The 16,009-nt window shown below is 42.3% G+C and overlaps 1 protein-coding gene across 1 annotated transcript in view; it reads right to left on the bottom strand.

Moving 5' to 3' along the window:
* Positions 1-16,009, bottom strand: part of obscnb (obscurin, cytoskeletal calmodulin and titin-interacting RhoGEF b) — a 696,366-nt gene that overhangs the window by 674,467 nt on the left and 5,890 nt on the right. The window lies entirely within an intron of this gene.

Raw genomic sequence — 16,009 nt, 5'->3', positions numbered from 1 at the left:
TATTTATCTATCTCTTTCTTGAATCCATTGATTGATTGATTCTGCATCCTGGGGCAGTGAGTTCCATAGATTCACAGCCCTCTGTGAGAACTAAATTCTCCTATCTTTGGCTTGATAAGGTGCCACACAAGAGACTGATCCAGAAGGTTAGATCCCAAAGGGTTGGGAGTAGAGTAATGGCTTGGATTGAGGATTGGATGATTGATAGAAAGTAGAAGGTTGGATAATAGGTCCTTCTCCAGCTGGCTATCTGCAACCAGTGGGGTCCTGCAGGTTCAGTTCTTGGATCACAACTATTTACAATCGATATCAATGATCTACAAGCAGGGACAGAATGTAACATAGCGAAATTTGCTGACAACACGAAAATAAGTACAAAAGCAGGCTGTAATGAGGAGATTAAAAAGTTTATAAATGGATTTTGACAGGCTAGGGGAATGGGCCAGAATCTGGCAGGTGGAGCTTGATATGGATAAATGCAAGGTTATCCACTTTGGCTGGAAAAATAAAAGGGCATTTCTCCTCCCTCTTACTCTACAACTATGACCTCTTGTCCTAGACTGTTCTAGAAGGGGGAACATTTGGTTAATATTTATTTTATCAATCTGGTGGAGTATTTTATATACCTCAAACAAAGTCCTCCTTATTCTTTTGTACTCCAGCAAGTACAAGCCCAAGCTACTCAAATGCTGCTCATACGACAGCCTCTTCAAACCTGGAATCAATATAGCGAACCTCTTCTGAACCGCCTCCAGTGCCACCACATCCTTCCTCAAAGAAGATGGCCAAACCTGAACACAATACTCCAAGTGTAGTTTCACCAATGCCTTACACAACGGTAACAACACTTCTCTACTTTTATACTCTAGACCCTTTGCAATAACTGCCAAGATTCCATTTGCCTTCCTGATAACATTCTGCACCTGCATACCCACTTCCTGAGACTTATGCACAAGGACGCCCAGATCCCCCTGCACAGACGCCTTTTGAATCTGTATCCCATTTAAATAGTAATTTGCCCTTTCATTTTTCCAGCCAAAATGGATAACCTTGCATTTATCCATATTAAACTCCACCTGCCAGATTCTGGCCCATTCCCCTAGCCTGTCAAAATCCATTTATAAACTTTTTAATCTCCTCATTACAGCCTGCTTTCGTACTTATTTTCGTGTTGTCAGCAAATTTCGCTATGTCACATTCTGTCCCTGCTTGTAGATCATTGATATCGATTGTAAATAGTTGTGATCCAAGAACTGAACCATGCAGGACCCCACTAGTTGCAGATAGCCAGCTGGAGAAGGACCCATTCTCCAACCTTCTACTTTCTATCAATCAGCCAATCCTCAATCCAAGCCATTACTCTACTCCCAACCCCTTGGGATCTAACCTTCTGGATCAGTCTCTCATGTGGCACCTTATCAAGTGCCTTCTGAAAATCCAGACAGATCACATCCATAGGATCCCCATTATTTACTTTGCTGGTTACATCCTTAAAGAACTCTAGCAGGTTTGTCAGAGAAGACTTGCCCTTCACAAAACCATGCTGACATTGGTGAATTGAGCTTTGCTGTTCCAGATGCTCTGTCACCTCCTCCTTAATGATTGGCTCCAGCAACTTTTCCACCACAGAGGCCAAACTGACTGGTCTATTGTTTCCCACTTTTTGCTTCTTTCTTGAATAAGGGAGTCACATTAGCATGTTTTCAGTCCACCAGAGTTCAGGGAATTTTGGAATATCATAACTAATGCATCTCCTATCTCTGCTATCACCTTCTTTAACGTCATAGGGCATAGGCCATCTTATCTACTTACCTACTTTTAAACCCTTCAGTTTACAGAGTACCTTCTCTCTGGTTATAGTAATTTCACCAAGTTCCACTGTATTAACTGCAGTTTTGGGGGCAGAATTATTTCTCCTACTGTGAAGACAAAGTATTGGTTTAGTGCCTCTGCCATTATCCCACCATTTCCATCCTCTAAAGGGTCAAACATCTACTTCCATTATTCTCTTCTTCTTTATATATTTATAGAAACTTTTGGTGTCAGTGGTTATGTTTTCAGCTAGATTCCATTCATAGTTCATTTTAGCATTTTTGACACTGCGTTTAGCCATCTTTTGTTGTCATTCGACGTCCTCGCAATCCTTCACACTGCCTCTAACTTTTTCAGTATTATATGCTCTCGTTTTCGCCCTTATGTTACCTTGACTTCCTTATTAAGTCCTGAATGATTTTTCACCCTTTTGCAATTCCTCTTCTTAGGAATGTACCTTAGTTGAGATGTCTTTAATATCTCCTGAAAAATCTGTCACTGTTCTTCTTCCATCCTCTCCTTTAACACTCTTGCCCAGTCAATGTGGGCCTACTCTTTCCTGATGCCTGCATAATTACCCTGGCCCAATGCTAAAACTCAAGCATGTGATTCTGTCCTCTCACTTCCAATCTGAATTTGAAATTCTATCATGTTGTGATCACTCCTTCCAAGTGGATCCTTAATTACAAGGCCATTAATCAATCCTTCCCTATTGGATAATACCAGATCTAAAGTAGCCAGTTCTCTGGTTGCCTCCATAACGTGCTGCTCTAAGAAACAGTCCCACCTACACTCTGTGAACCCTTCCTCAAGGCTACCCTGGCCAAGTTGGTTTATCCAGTCAAGATGCATGATAAAATCAACCATAATTACTGTTGTGCCCTTTTCAGAAGCCCTCCTCATTTCCTGGTTTATACTATGCACTACTTCTAAAGCACTGTTCAGGGCCTGTAAATTACTGCTAGCAATGTGTTTCTTTCCTTGCTTCTTATTTTTACCCAGACTGACTCAACCATTTGGCCTATAGTGCCAATATCATTTCTGAATACAGCCTTGATGTCATTCTTAACCAATAGAGCAACTCCACCTCCTACTCTTCGTCATCTGTCTTTCCAGAATACTGAATATCCCTGGACATTCAACTCCCAGTCCTGATTCTCTTGCAACCATGTTTCAGTACTCCCTAGGTCATATGTGGTTGCCACTATTTGTGCTGTCACTTCATCAACTTTGTTTCAAATACTGCGTGCATTTAGGGGTAAGGCCTCTAAATAAATTTTAATAATTTGTCTTTCTTTCCCTCTGTCCAGGATGGGAGTAGTGTGGCTGGACTGCTTCTTCTAATATTGGAAGACCTAAATATTACCCTCGGCATGGTGATTTCAGGCAATTCTCTGAACATCTTTATTCCTGCCAGTCATTTATGAGAACTTTGAAGTGGCCCGGTCATTTTAATCTTCATGTTCCTGGTCATTTGGCAGGCTTTTAAATGACAGCAGCAATCCATTCTGCATCAGGGATTTCCTTTTCTCTCTCTCAGAAGCTGAAAATGTGAATAGATCCATCTGAAAGTTTATTTATTGTCACAAGTAGGCTTACATTAACACTGCAATGAAGTTACTGTGAAAATCCCCTAGTTGCCACACTCTGGTGTTGTAGTGGAGAATTTCTTGTTTTCTGAGCTGTGATAGTAAAACTTAACAAAGTTTGCTTTGCAAAAACAACTAGCTTTTATTATCACAAAACTACATGCAGTATATGGCAGTCTTGGAGTCAGAGATCAGTCCCTACAAACTGCTGATTCTATACCAAGACCACACCAGCTACAAGAATCAGTTCCATATACCTTTTTCTTATCAGTGTACATGTTCAATGTGTAATACAAGCAGTAATACACCATCAATTGTATTAGGATCCGGTGACCTCCGAGACCCCTCTGTCTCATCAATAATATCATTATCTTGTCCTCTGAAGGAACAGAAAGGTTCCGTGATCTCTGACCATATCTCGTTTTCTGATGTAATAGAAGCTTCTGTGATTCTGACCTTATCTCACCTCACTCCTCCAGCCCTAAGTTATGTGGAGTCAGCCTTATCAGGTCTTGACCTTCTCTGATGTTCGTCATGTCTTAGGTTATTCAGAGTCAGTTTTACAGGGGTCTGGCAATTTGGAATAGCTTGGTCAGCTCTCCTTTATACTAATTACTTGACCATTTTTCCATCATGCCACTGCTTCATTCGTACACTATCACATCGGCACCTGCTCAGGTACACTGAGAGAGAATTTAGCATGGCCAATGCACCTAGCCAACACATCATTCTGACTGTTGGAGGAAACTGGAGCACCCAGAGGAGACCCACACAGTCCTCTGACTGTCAGAAGACAGTTATTTTCACAGGGTCAGGTGGGGAATTCCCAATTCCACAGTGTCCACTCAACCTCACTGTTTTAATACTGCATTATTCCAAGTCTCTGAGACTTTATTAAAAAAAGCTCAGAGTCGTTGAAAAGCCTTCAAACCATTTGAAAGCCACTTTTTTCTGATGCCCAATTCTCCAGGCTCAACACAATTCCCGCACGAGCTAGTAGGCCCAGAGAATTCCACCCCCCCGCCCCAATTTTACTCAGTGGAGATGGGTTCTCTTAAAATATCACTGGAAATATCACTCAAATCGTCTCGCCCATAGTTTAAGGTGGGGTGATGAATTTATAGTAGGCTCTTGACAACAATAATTGACCTCTATTTGCATAACTACACTTAAATAACAGCAAATGCTATTAGTCTCGCCATTATTCTGAGAGCTAATCATGGGCCAAAGTATCAAAAACCTGCAATATTTCACTGCTATTTTCATGGACACACAAAAACATTGTTGCTAGCAAACAACAATGGCAGTTGAGGGACTGTGTATGTTCATAAAATAGACATCCTGCTCATTGCTACATTGTAAATTTTCAAGCTGAACAAAGACCTCAAAATGGCTGAACTTGCCTGTGACATTGAACAAAAGAAGCCACATTGCAGTTTCGAGAAAACTTAAAGTATATTATCTCTGAAGAGCTACTAACAAACACTTATGGACTGCGCATCCAAATTCAACAAGAACTATACGAAGTCCCAATCTGGCCAGAAGGAAGCTGATGGTCTTCTAAGACAAAAGTACCTACAATCTTTTCTTTCAATTCATAATGCTGAAACACTTAGCAATCTTTGAAACCCAGTCGCATTCCAAACAATGGATACTCATCCTTCGTGGGAAGATGGGAGTCATGTTTCTTAGTTCCCTGGTTTGTAACAAGTTAGTATTGCCTTGCTGAGCTGAGTAGTACTGTCTACTTTCTATCATCTGACTAGCAGCATCACAGACAAGGAGCTCTGAACAAGTAGCCCCATTTATACTATTTCTGCTGGAAATTACGTATCATCGCCTATAAGACTGATTCATCTCTGCATGTCGATCCCATCTTGTAAAATCAGCACCTCCAGAAAAGTGAATTATCCAGCATTGATTTTCAACCCACCAACCTTGTGAAGGAGTTCTTCATTGGACTTTGATTCTGAAATCTGGGCCCCATGTGAAACAATATTTATTTCTTTTGGTCTCTGTACTGTAATGCTGTCTACTCTCTATCCCTCAATTACATAGAACATAGAACACTACAGCACAAACAGGCCCTTCGGCCCACAAGTTGCACCGATCACATCTATACCTACCAAGCCATAGAACTATCTGTAACTCCCAATCTCATTAGATCCCATGTACTCATCCAGAAGTCTTTTAAAAGACCCCAGCGAGTTCGCTCTACCACCACCAACGGCAGCTGATTCCACTCACTCACCACCCTCTGAGTGAAAATCTTACCCCTAACATCTCCTCTGTACTTGCTTCCCAGCACCTTAAACCTGTGTCCTCTCATAGCGACCATTTCAGCCCTTCAACATTTTATAAACCTCTATCAGGTCGCCTCTCAACCTTCGTCTCTCCAGAGAGAGACCTAGCTCCCTCAACCTATCTTCATAAGGTATGCCTCCCAATCCAGGCAACATCCTTGTAAATCTCCTCTGCACCCTCTCAATAGCTTCCACATCCTTCCTGTAGTGAGGCGACCAGAACTGTGCACAGTACTCCAAGTGGGGTCTGACAAGGGTCTCATAAAGTTGCAGCATTACCTCCTGACTCCTAAACTCAATCCCTCGATTATTGAAGGCCTGTACACCATAAGCCTTCTTGACCACATCCTCCACCTGCGAGGCCGATTTAAGAGTCCTATGGACCCAGACCCCAAGATCCTTCTGCTCCTCTACACTGCTAAGACTCCTACCTTTGATATTGTACTCCTGCATCTCATTGGTCCTGCCAAAATGGACCACTACACATTTATCTGTGTTGAAGTCCATCTGCCACTTCTCCGCCCAGTCTTGTATCCTAGCTATGTCACGCAGCAACTTCTGACATCCCTCCAGACTATCCACAACACCACCAACCTTCGTATTGTCGGCGAACTTACTAACCCATCCCTCCACTTCCTCATCCAGGTCATTTATGAAAATGACAAACAGCAAGGGTCCTAGAACAGATCCCTGGGGCACTCCACTGGTGACCAACCTCCATGCAGAAAAAGACCCATCCACAACCATTCTCTGCCTTCTGTAGGCAAGCCAGTCCTGGATCCACAAGGCCAAAGTCCCTTGGATACCATGCCCTCTCACCTTCTCAAAAAGTCTTGCATGGGGGACCTCATCAAACGCCTTGCTGAGGTCCATGTAAACCACGTCCACTGCTCTTCCTTCGTCAATGTGTTCAGTCACATTTTCAAAGAACTCAACTAGGCTTGTAAGGCACGACCTGCTGTTGACAAAGCTGTGCTGACTATTTCTGATCATTAATTGTATGAATACGAGGAGGTGATATTTGCAACCCTGCTTTCTGTATTTCGAGTGTATCCAAATAAACTAACCCTTTAAATTTATTCTTATTAAATTTAGTTGAGGCAGAGAGTAGGGGTCAATGGGTGCTATTCGGATTGGCGGATGGTGACTAGTGGAGTGCCCCAGGGGTCAGTGATGGGGCCTCAGCTATTTACCATTTATATAGATGAACTGGAGGAGGGAACCGAGTGTATGGTGTCGAAATTTGCTGATGACACCAAAATTGGTGGAAAGGCAAATTGTGCGGAGGGTGGGGAGAGTCTACAGAAGGATCTAGATAGGCTGGGCGAAGGGGCCAGGAAATGGCAAATGGAATTTAATGTTGGCAAGTGTGAGGTGGTCCACTCTGGTAGGAATAATGGTAGGAAGGATTATTACTTACGTGGAGAAAAACTGCAGCAGGCGACGGTGCAGAGGGACCTCGGGGTCCTTGTGCATGAGTCGCAAAAACCCAGCTTGCAGGTGCAGCAGGTGGTCAGGAAGGCTAATGGGATGCTGGCCTTCATAGCGAGGGGGATTGAATATAAAAGTAGGGAGGTCTTGCTGCGGCTGTATAGGGTATTGGTGAGGCCGCAGCTGGAGTACTGTGTGCAGTTTTGGGCGCCGTACTTACGCAAGGATATTTTGGCCTTGGAGGGAGTGCAGAGGAGATTTACTCGGCTGATGCCGGAGTTGAGGGGGTTGAGCTATGAGGAGAGGCTGAATAAATTAGGCTTGTACTCGTTAGAGTTTAGAAGAATGAGGGGAGATCTCATTGAGACATATAAGATGATGAATGGGATGGATAGGATAGAGGTGGAGAGACTCTTCCCGCTCAGAAAGGATAGTAGGACTAGGGGGCACAGCCTCAAGATAAAGGGGGGGCGGTTTAGAACGGAGTTGAGGAGGAACTTCTTCACTCAAAGGGTGGTGAATCTCTGGAATTCTCTGCCTGTTGAAGTGGTGGAGGCTACCTCGCTAAATATTTTTAAGACGCGGGTTGATGGGTTTTTGATAAGAGAGGGGATTAAGGGTTATGGGGAGAGGGCGGGAATGTGGAGCTGAGCCAAGACAGATCAGCCATGATCTTATTGAATGGCGGGGCAGGCTCGAAGGGCTAGTTGGCCTACGCCTGCTCCTATTTCTTATGTTCTTATGTTCTTACGTTCTATCTCGAGTTTGCTATGGGATTCATAGAATCAAAGAATTCTATAGTGCAGATGAAATCACGCCAAAACTGAGGGATTGGGAAATACTCTACTGCTTATAAATAGGGAAAAGAAATCAAAACACCTTTCTGTTTATGGATGGGAGGTGTGAGGATAAATTAATACCGTTTAAATTGGCCCCCGTCTAGTCCATAACACTGTTCACACTTTCATTATCCTGTTCTAGGTATTGTAATTTCCTCTGGTACTACACTAGTTTAAAAAAATAATTTCTGAATTATTTTCACACAATTGTTGACTCCTCTATTTTGTTATGTAAACTAATGCACTGTTTTTGAATAAAACAAGATAGATTTAAAACTCAACCATAACATTTGCATTCTGTTTCATAAGCACATATAAATGTACAATGGTTATTAGTATCACTCTTTACAAAAACATAAATATTTTTACATTTGTATTTTGAGATATATTTGTTGAGTTAATCATAAAAACTTCTGTCCAACACAGCAGTTACAAATTGCAACACCTATTCATCATTTGGAAAATAGGTTTTAATAATTGTAAAAACTAAAATTTTGAACCACTCTTATGGGACAAATGAGAAATAAATAAAAATAATTTTAATGGGTATGACAGTTCTAATACTGAACCTGCGTGTTACAAATGATTGGAAGTGCTTTTATGTACTTTAGTTGGGAAGAAATTAACTATATAGGCTAGGTGTGTCCAAAATTTTTATCACACTTCTTCTTAAATCAATCTGGCACTCAATTTACAACTCATATCTATCGGAAAAAGTTTTAGAAATAAAGGAGGCAATCTTGAGCGTGCACACACCACACGTGCAAATGCTAGCGGGGGCTGAGATCCAGAAGTCACAGATCTCACCAGCGAGATCATAATCTCAGATCTTCCCACTCTTTGCCGGTGAGATCATCAGATTCACACCCATAAGGGGCATGAATTTCAATGCATTTCCATATCATTAACCCACCCCATCTCCAGATATTGACCTCCACCGTATATTGATGCTGCACTGATGTGATGCCACACATTCATACAAAAAATGAGAGATAGAGAGTAAACAGCATTACAGTTCAGAGGCCAAAGAAAATATTGTTTGTAACAGATTCATCTATACATGAACATTTTGTGGGGGTCACTCCAGGGGTGTAAAATAGGAGGCAGAGTGCCAGGCAGTGCCCTCATAATGCCCCCGGCACAGACTGTCACCACGTCCATGCCATTCTGGCAGTGCCAACCTGGAAGTGGCAACCTGTGCCAAGGGCCAGGCCCAAGCGGGAGCCTCATGAGAGGGAAGATTCATTTAAATATGGTGATGGCCAGGAGTGGATGGAAGTGCCGACTCCAATCAGGGGTGGAGAGGGCAGCCCCTGAGACCTCCATGATGGGTGAGGGGCAGGGGGTGGATATATACATGCTCTGATCGGGGCACCATCTTTAAAGGGTACCTTGATTTCTGCACAGTTGTGTTTTGTTGGAGGGATGAGGTCCCACCTCCCCACATGAGAGCATGAAACAAGACCCCTTTTTTTTGGCAGTTTCTAAAGTTTAAAGTTCATTTATTAATGTCACAAGTAGGCTTGCATTAACACTTCAATGAAGTTACTGTGAAAATCCCCTAGTCACCACACTCCAATGCCTATTCCAGTGCACTGAGGAAGAATTTATTATTGTGAATGCAACTAACCAGCGTGAGGGAGAATTTAGCATGGCCAATGCACCTAACCTTGGACTGTGGGAGGAAACCGGAGCACATTGGAGGAAACCCGTGCAAACATGGGAGAACATGCAAACTCCACATAGACAATGACCCAAGCTAGGAATCGAATGCGGGTTCATGGCACTGTGAGGCAGCAGTGCTAAACACTGTGCCACCTTGCCGCCCAACGTCAGATCTGGAAAGAAAATCATTGTCGTTCTCTGGAGTGAAACACGCTGGTTCACTCACCGGAAGCAACGGTTCACCATTTTTGGTAAGAATCATCCCATACTTTACAAAAGACACCCAGTATTATTATGACATGAAGCTTGTCAAACATTTCTGGCATTTACAGTAACAAGGTATCATTCCAAGCTAAAATACAAATACAACTAAAAATTAGAAAGCTTTGTGACATACTAACACAAGGGGAAATAGTTTCTAAGTGTAAACAGCGGATAAGATGCTGATGAACTGAACTAAGTAAATTCAATAAATGGCCCTTTTGAATATAAAATTCTCCTTTCTTGAAGACCTGAAGATTTACTGCTTCAACAAAATTAGATGATTGATGTTCCATCTGTGAGCTTCTGGCACCGAGTACTGCATGCCAGAAATGCATACCAGAATATTAGGCATGCAGAATTGCAAACCTATTACACAAGTCACCCGATTTTCTGTCAATTAAATAAATGGATGGAAAATCAGGTAGGCCATGCAATGGATTCATTATCCTCTACACTCAATATTACAATACGTGTCTCCAGTACATGTTATTGACTGCTACATCAGCAGTCAAAAGCAGGCAAATTATCAGTATATTGACACGGAAGCTTTAGCATAAAAAACATAAGAACATAAGAAATAGGAGCAGGAGTAGGCCATCTAGCCCTTCGAGCCTGACCCGCCATTCAATAAGATCATGGCTGATCTGTCGTGGCTCAGTTCCACATTCCCGCCCTCTCCCCATAACCCTTAATCCCCTCTCTTATCAAAAACCGATCAACCCGCGTCTTAAAAATATTTAGCGAGGTAGCCTCCACCACTTCAACGGGCAGAGAATTCCAGAGATTCACCACCCTTTGAGTGAAGAAGTTCCTCCTCAACTCCGTTCTAAACCGCGCCCCCCCTCTATCTTGAGGCTGTGCCCCCTAGTCCTATTATCCTTTCTGAGCGGGAAGAGTCTCTCCACCTCTATCCTATCCAGCCCATTCATCATCTTATACGTCTCAGTGAGATCTCCCTTCAGTCTTCTAAACTCTAACGAGTACAAGCCTAGTTTATTCAGCCTCTCCTCATAGCTCAACCCCCTCAACTCCGGCATCAGCCGAGTAAACCTCCTCTGCACTCCCTCCAAGGCCAAAATATCCTTGCGTAAGTACGGCGCCCAAAACTGCACACAGTACTCCAGCTGCGGCCTCACCAATGCCCTATACAGCCGCAGCAAGACCTCCCTACTTTTATATTCAATCCCCCTCGCTATGAAGGCCAGCATCCCATTAGCCTTCCTGACCACCTGCTGCACCTGCACGAAACTTACTAAGCTCAAAATCTATCACAGACAAACATTACTATAATTATTTTCAATTTAAGCACTAATTATATTCCTGCAATTGCTCAGTGTTGGTGTTACAAATTTGATTCTTCAGAGATTATTTAGTTTGTTAATATTTTGAAATAAACACAGCTGTTTTATAACAAAATAGATAGCTGGTGGTCACAGAAATAATCGTGCTTCTTTTTTTGGTCCTAGAACATCTGAAACACCAGGTCAAAAGTGCTTCTGTTTTCATATATTACTTTTAAAACGCTTTTCACTCTACATTTACATTTTTGGACTAGATAAGACTAAGGGTGTCCATTCTTAGTCTCTAAATCTTAATATTGGAGAAAATTTCTTCAATTGACTGGTTCTTGATTAGAGTTGAAGCCAATACAGTTGATCAGAGTACTTCCAGACGTTTGTGAAATATGTAATATGTACAACTTTACCATCACAAAATGATGATACAAATTCAAACTGATGCTAAATATTTTCTTTTTATGTAACACAATAATGGAGACATGGTTTGGTCCCTTGGTTCTGTGACCAAATATGACAATTGTCTCCAGAATTAATGAGGGGAAAGTTTTGCAGGGGTAAGCACTGTGAATCTTCTTCTGTGAGAGAACATTCCCCCCACGTATGGAGCAGAATTTTGCATCCGTGCTCAGAGTGCTGGCTGGGGCAAGAAAACGAGCGCGCAGCTTGCCAGCCATAGTCACGTTTTCTCTCAAGATTCTCCACCACTCGGTGCAAAAAAATCTGGGAGTGTGGTTTTCACCATCACATCAGCAGGATGGGGCCTGATAGAGCCAGTAACATCAGCTCGACAGGGATCACACGCCCTCCCTCATGGGTATGGGAAACCACCCTCCTCCCCAACCGCCTTCCCTCCACAAACATTGGGGAAACCAACTTCCCCCCTCTCCCACCACAAGTACTGAAGCAACCTATCCCGTCCCCCACTAGCACCAGGGCAACCCCCACCTTTCCCCCACTCCTCCCCCACACACACACAAAGGAATCCCTCCCCCACCCATGAGGCTCACCAGAGGGTCTGTTCCTGGCATTGCCAAGGTGGTACTGACAGATTGGCACTGCAAGGGAGCAGTATCCTTCCACTCCCTGGCACATGCAAAGGGCAGGGCATATCATTCCTCCCCACAGTGGCTATGCTTACTTTTGCGCCTGCCAGGTTCCCCTTGACTGCTTCGCGTTTTTAAACATTTGTTGTAAACCTCGTCAACATGATGTCAAATTGGCGATGGAGGAATTCTTTACTTGGGAACAACGTATGGCGGGGAAGCCCTTTAAGCATATGTTAATTTATTAAAATGAATTCATTATATCACCAGCAAGAAGCAGGGGAAATCAGAGATTGAGATCTCACCATTGAGATTCTCGTTCCCACGGTATCACAAAATTTTCCACCAGCATCGCCATTTTCACCCATGGCAAATGCCAGCAGAAAGTTTCCCTCATTAATTCTGGAGACAACTGTCATATCTGGTCACAGAACCAGGGAACCAAAGCACTGGATGTTTTAACTGTCTCCTGTATTGTGAACATAAAAAGAAAATATTTAGCTTCAGTTTGAATTGTCTTGAAAATCCCATTCTACCATTTTGTGATGATAAAGTTATACACGTTACATACTTCACAAACATCTGGAAGTACTCTGACCAACTGTACTGGCTTCAAGTCTAATAAAGGACCAGTCAATTTAAGAAATTTCCTGCAATATTAGGAGTTAGAGACCAAGAATAGAAGATAAGTGCCGGCCTCATCAGGGACAGATCCCATGAAAGAATAAAAAAAAGACACTGCAAGCTACAATATTTCCTGGACTAGCAGACGTGGAAAATACAATGTCGACTTGGTTGAGGGATTTGCAGTATTGCAAGTTACAAAAATAAGGACAGCTTTGACAACATAAAGAAATATGAGAATGACAATTTTAAATTTGAGACACTGGAGTATCAGGAGCCAATTCCGATCAGTTAGGAAAGGGGTGATGGGCAAGCAAAAATTGGAACCAAACAAATTACAAGAATAAAATTTTAGCTGAGCTGAAGTCTATGCAGGGCAAAGTATAATTAGCAAGGAAACATAAGAGTGTTCATGTCTATTAATGATAATAAAACATGGTTCTGTGGTTCAGCTGTAAATGATATGCAGTTTGGGATAAATAAATGTAGAAACAACCAGGTGTGGATTTTAATGGAAAATTAATGGAGTTCAAACAAGCTAAACAGGTCACTGAGATTGCAAGTATTCTAGTTGAATTTTAGACAGTGATAAGACACAGGGATTGAATCAAAAGCTCTACTTTAGTCTTCATAATATTTAGTTGAATAAAATTAAAGGGCACCAAAAGCTGGAAAACAACAGGAAGCACAACAGCAGATGGGGTGAAAAGTGGTAAGGAAACACAGCTGGTATTATCAACACATATATCACCAAAGTATAGTATGCAGACAAGGAGGAGGTCCCGGAGGAATTCCATCTCAGGTAGTGGTAGAGAGGGGGAGGGACTTAACATAGCAAGGGATTGAAGGGTTAAGTGGATAGGGAGAGGGGTACACGATGTGGGAGTGGGAGGGGTGGTAGGGGGTAAAGGAGAGGCTCCTATAATGGCAGTGCAAAAGTGAGAAGACCCCATTGCTGAAGATGTTTTGGCTACAAATTAGTAAATAAAGGAATTATCTAGTAAGAGTCCTACTGAGCTGAGCAATGGACGAGAGCACAGTAAGAAGTCTCACAACACCAGGTTAAAGTCCAACAGATTTGTTTGGCATCACTAGCTTTCGGAGTCTCAGGCTCCTTCATCAGATGAGTGAGGACTTGTGTTCACAAGGTGCAACGGGCAAAGTTTAAAGGAGATGTACGAGGCAAGTTTTTCACACAGACAGTCGTGGGTGCCTGCAATTCGCTGCCAGGGGAGGTAGTTGAAGCAGATTCGATAGTGACTTTTAGGGGTGTCTGGACAAATATATGAATAGGATGGGAATAGAGAGTAGGAGGTTTTAGTTAAGTCAGGCTGCATGGTCGGTGCAGGCTTGGAGGGCCAAAAGGCCTGTTCCTGTACTGGAATTTTCTTTTTTCTTGTTCTTTCTAAATGCTATTTTTCAACTCCCCTCACGTCATACAATGGCAGCAAAATTGCTGAAGTTATAGAATCATTGAAAGGTTTCAGCACAAAAGGTAATTCAGCATTTTATAACCATGTCACTCTCTGCATGAGTAACTCACCTAGTCCCATTCCCCACTTCTCTCTTTAGCCTGGCAATTCCTTCTCTTCAGATAATTATGCAATTCACTTTTGAAACCTACAATTAAATCTAACCCTACCACACCCTCAGGCTGTGCATTCAAAAATCTAATTACTCACTGCATGTCAATGAAGTTTCTTTTGTCAAACACCTTGGTCCTTCAGTTCGACTCTTTAATCAATGGAAGCAATTTCTCCTTATCTACTCAGTTGAGATTCCTAGTTATTTTGAGCATCTCTGTCAATTCTCCTTTCACCTTTCTTTTCTCTGAAGAGAACAGTACCAGCTTTATTAGTCTGTCTTCAAAATATCATCCCTGTGATATTGCTTTGCACTTCAATGTCTTACCTTCTTTCTATATGGGGCCCAGAACTGTTCAAAAACTGAGCAAAATCTTAAACCCGCATTTGCTACCTGCAAGATTGCCGACGGGTGCTCAAGATCTGGAAGTTGCAGTCCTCATCAGCAAGAGTGTGAATTCACATCTTCCCCATTCCTCACCGGCAACGTCATTAGGTTCACATCTTTAACAATGTGAATCTGCTTTGCATGTATTTGCACGCATTTTAATATTATTAATCCCCCTACCCACCACCATACCTAGACAACTTGCCAAATCATCAAACCACAGCAACATGACATTATGTCAGTGCAGTTTTCAACAGATTCACATAATCTGTTGTGGGGTTCTTCCAAGGGGCGCAAAGGTAAGTATAACCCCCCAGGGGACGAGGGACATGGCCAAGCATATAGCCCACAGGTATCTCTACTCCCATGCCGACTTTAAAGTTGTGTTCATTAATTTATATTGTTTTCCCTTCTTCATCCTACCAATATACTACTTCACACTTCTCTGCATTGAATTTAATCTACCACATTATTCCAGTTATCAATTAATTTTAATTCATGAACTGCTGAAATTTCTTGGAAAATTTGTTTGATTTCTTTAAAGGATTGCAGAAGTGGAATTTTCTGGTTTCTTGCCCCTAAATTGACAACATTTTCCTGTTTGTCTCTCTACCAGAAGATAGTGATTCAGAGACACTGATATTGCATGTCACGTCTAGATGGAATGCGTTGGATGTGCCAAATGACCCTTTGTCATCCCCTGATAATATCTATAAATTCAGGTTGTGTAGTCTTAGAATTCATTGGTACCTTACTGCTAGTTAGTTAGTTCACCCAGAATAAAAGGCATAATTAAGGCTGTGTGCCACATCTTAATGGATAGCACCTCACATCTTAAGTCAGAAGACAGTGTGTTTAAGTCCCTATTCCAGAAACTTGAGCACAAAAGCTCAGGTGACACACCCAGTGTAATCAGAGGGAGTGCAATGTCACTAGGATGCTGGCTTTCCACTAAGATGTTAAATTGAGGCACCCTGTGGTGCTATTTAAAGAGCAGGGTGGTTATCCTCAGTGTCCTGGCCAATATTTATCGCTCAATCAACAACATAAATACAAAAGGCTATCAGGCCATGATCATTAATGATTCATTTTAAAATTCATTCATGGGATGTGGGCCTCACAGGACAAGCCAACATTTATTACTGTCCATCCCTAACTACTTTGAGAAAA

This window comes from Carcharhinus amblyrhynchos, chromosome 2, assembly GCF_965287045.1.
Source record: "Carcharhinus amblyrhynchos chromosome 2, sCarAmb.v2.hapA, whole genome shotgun sequence".
NCBI lineage: Eukaryota > Metazoa > Chordata > Chondrichthyes > Carcharhiniformes > Carcharhinidae > Carcharhinus > Carcharhinus amblyrhynchos.
This window is presented reverse-complemented; position numbering and strand designations above follow the sequence as displayed.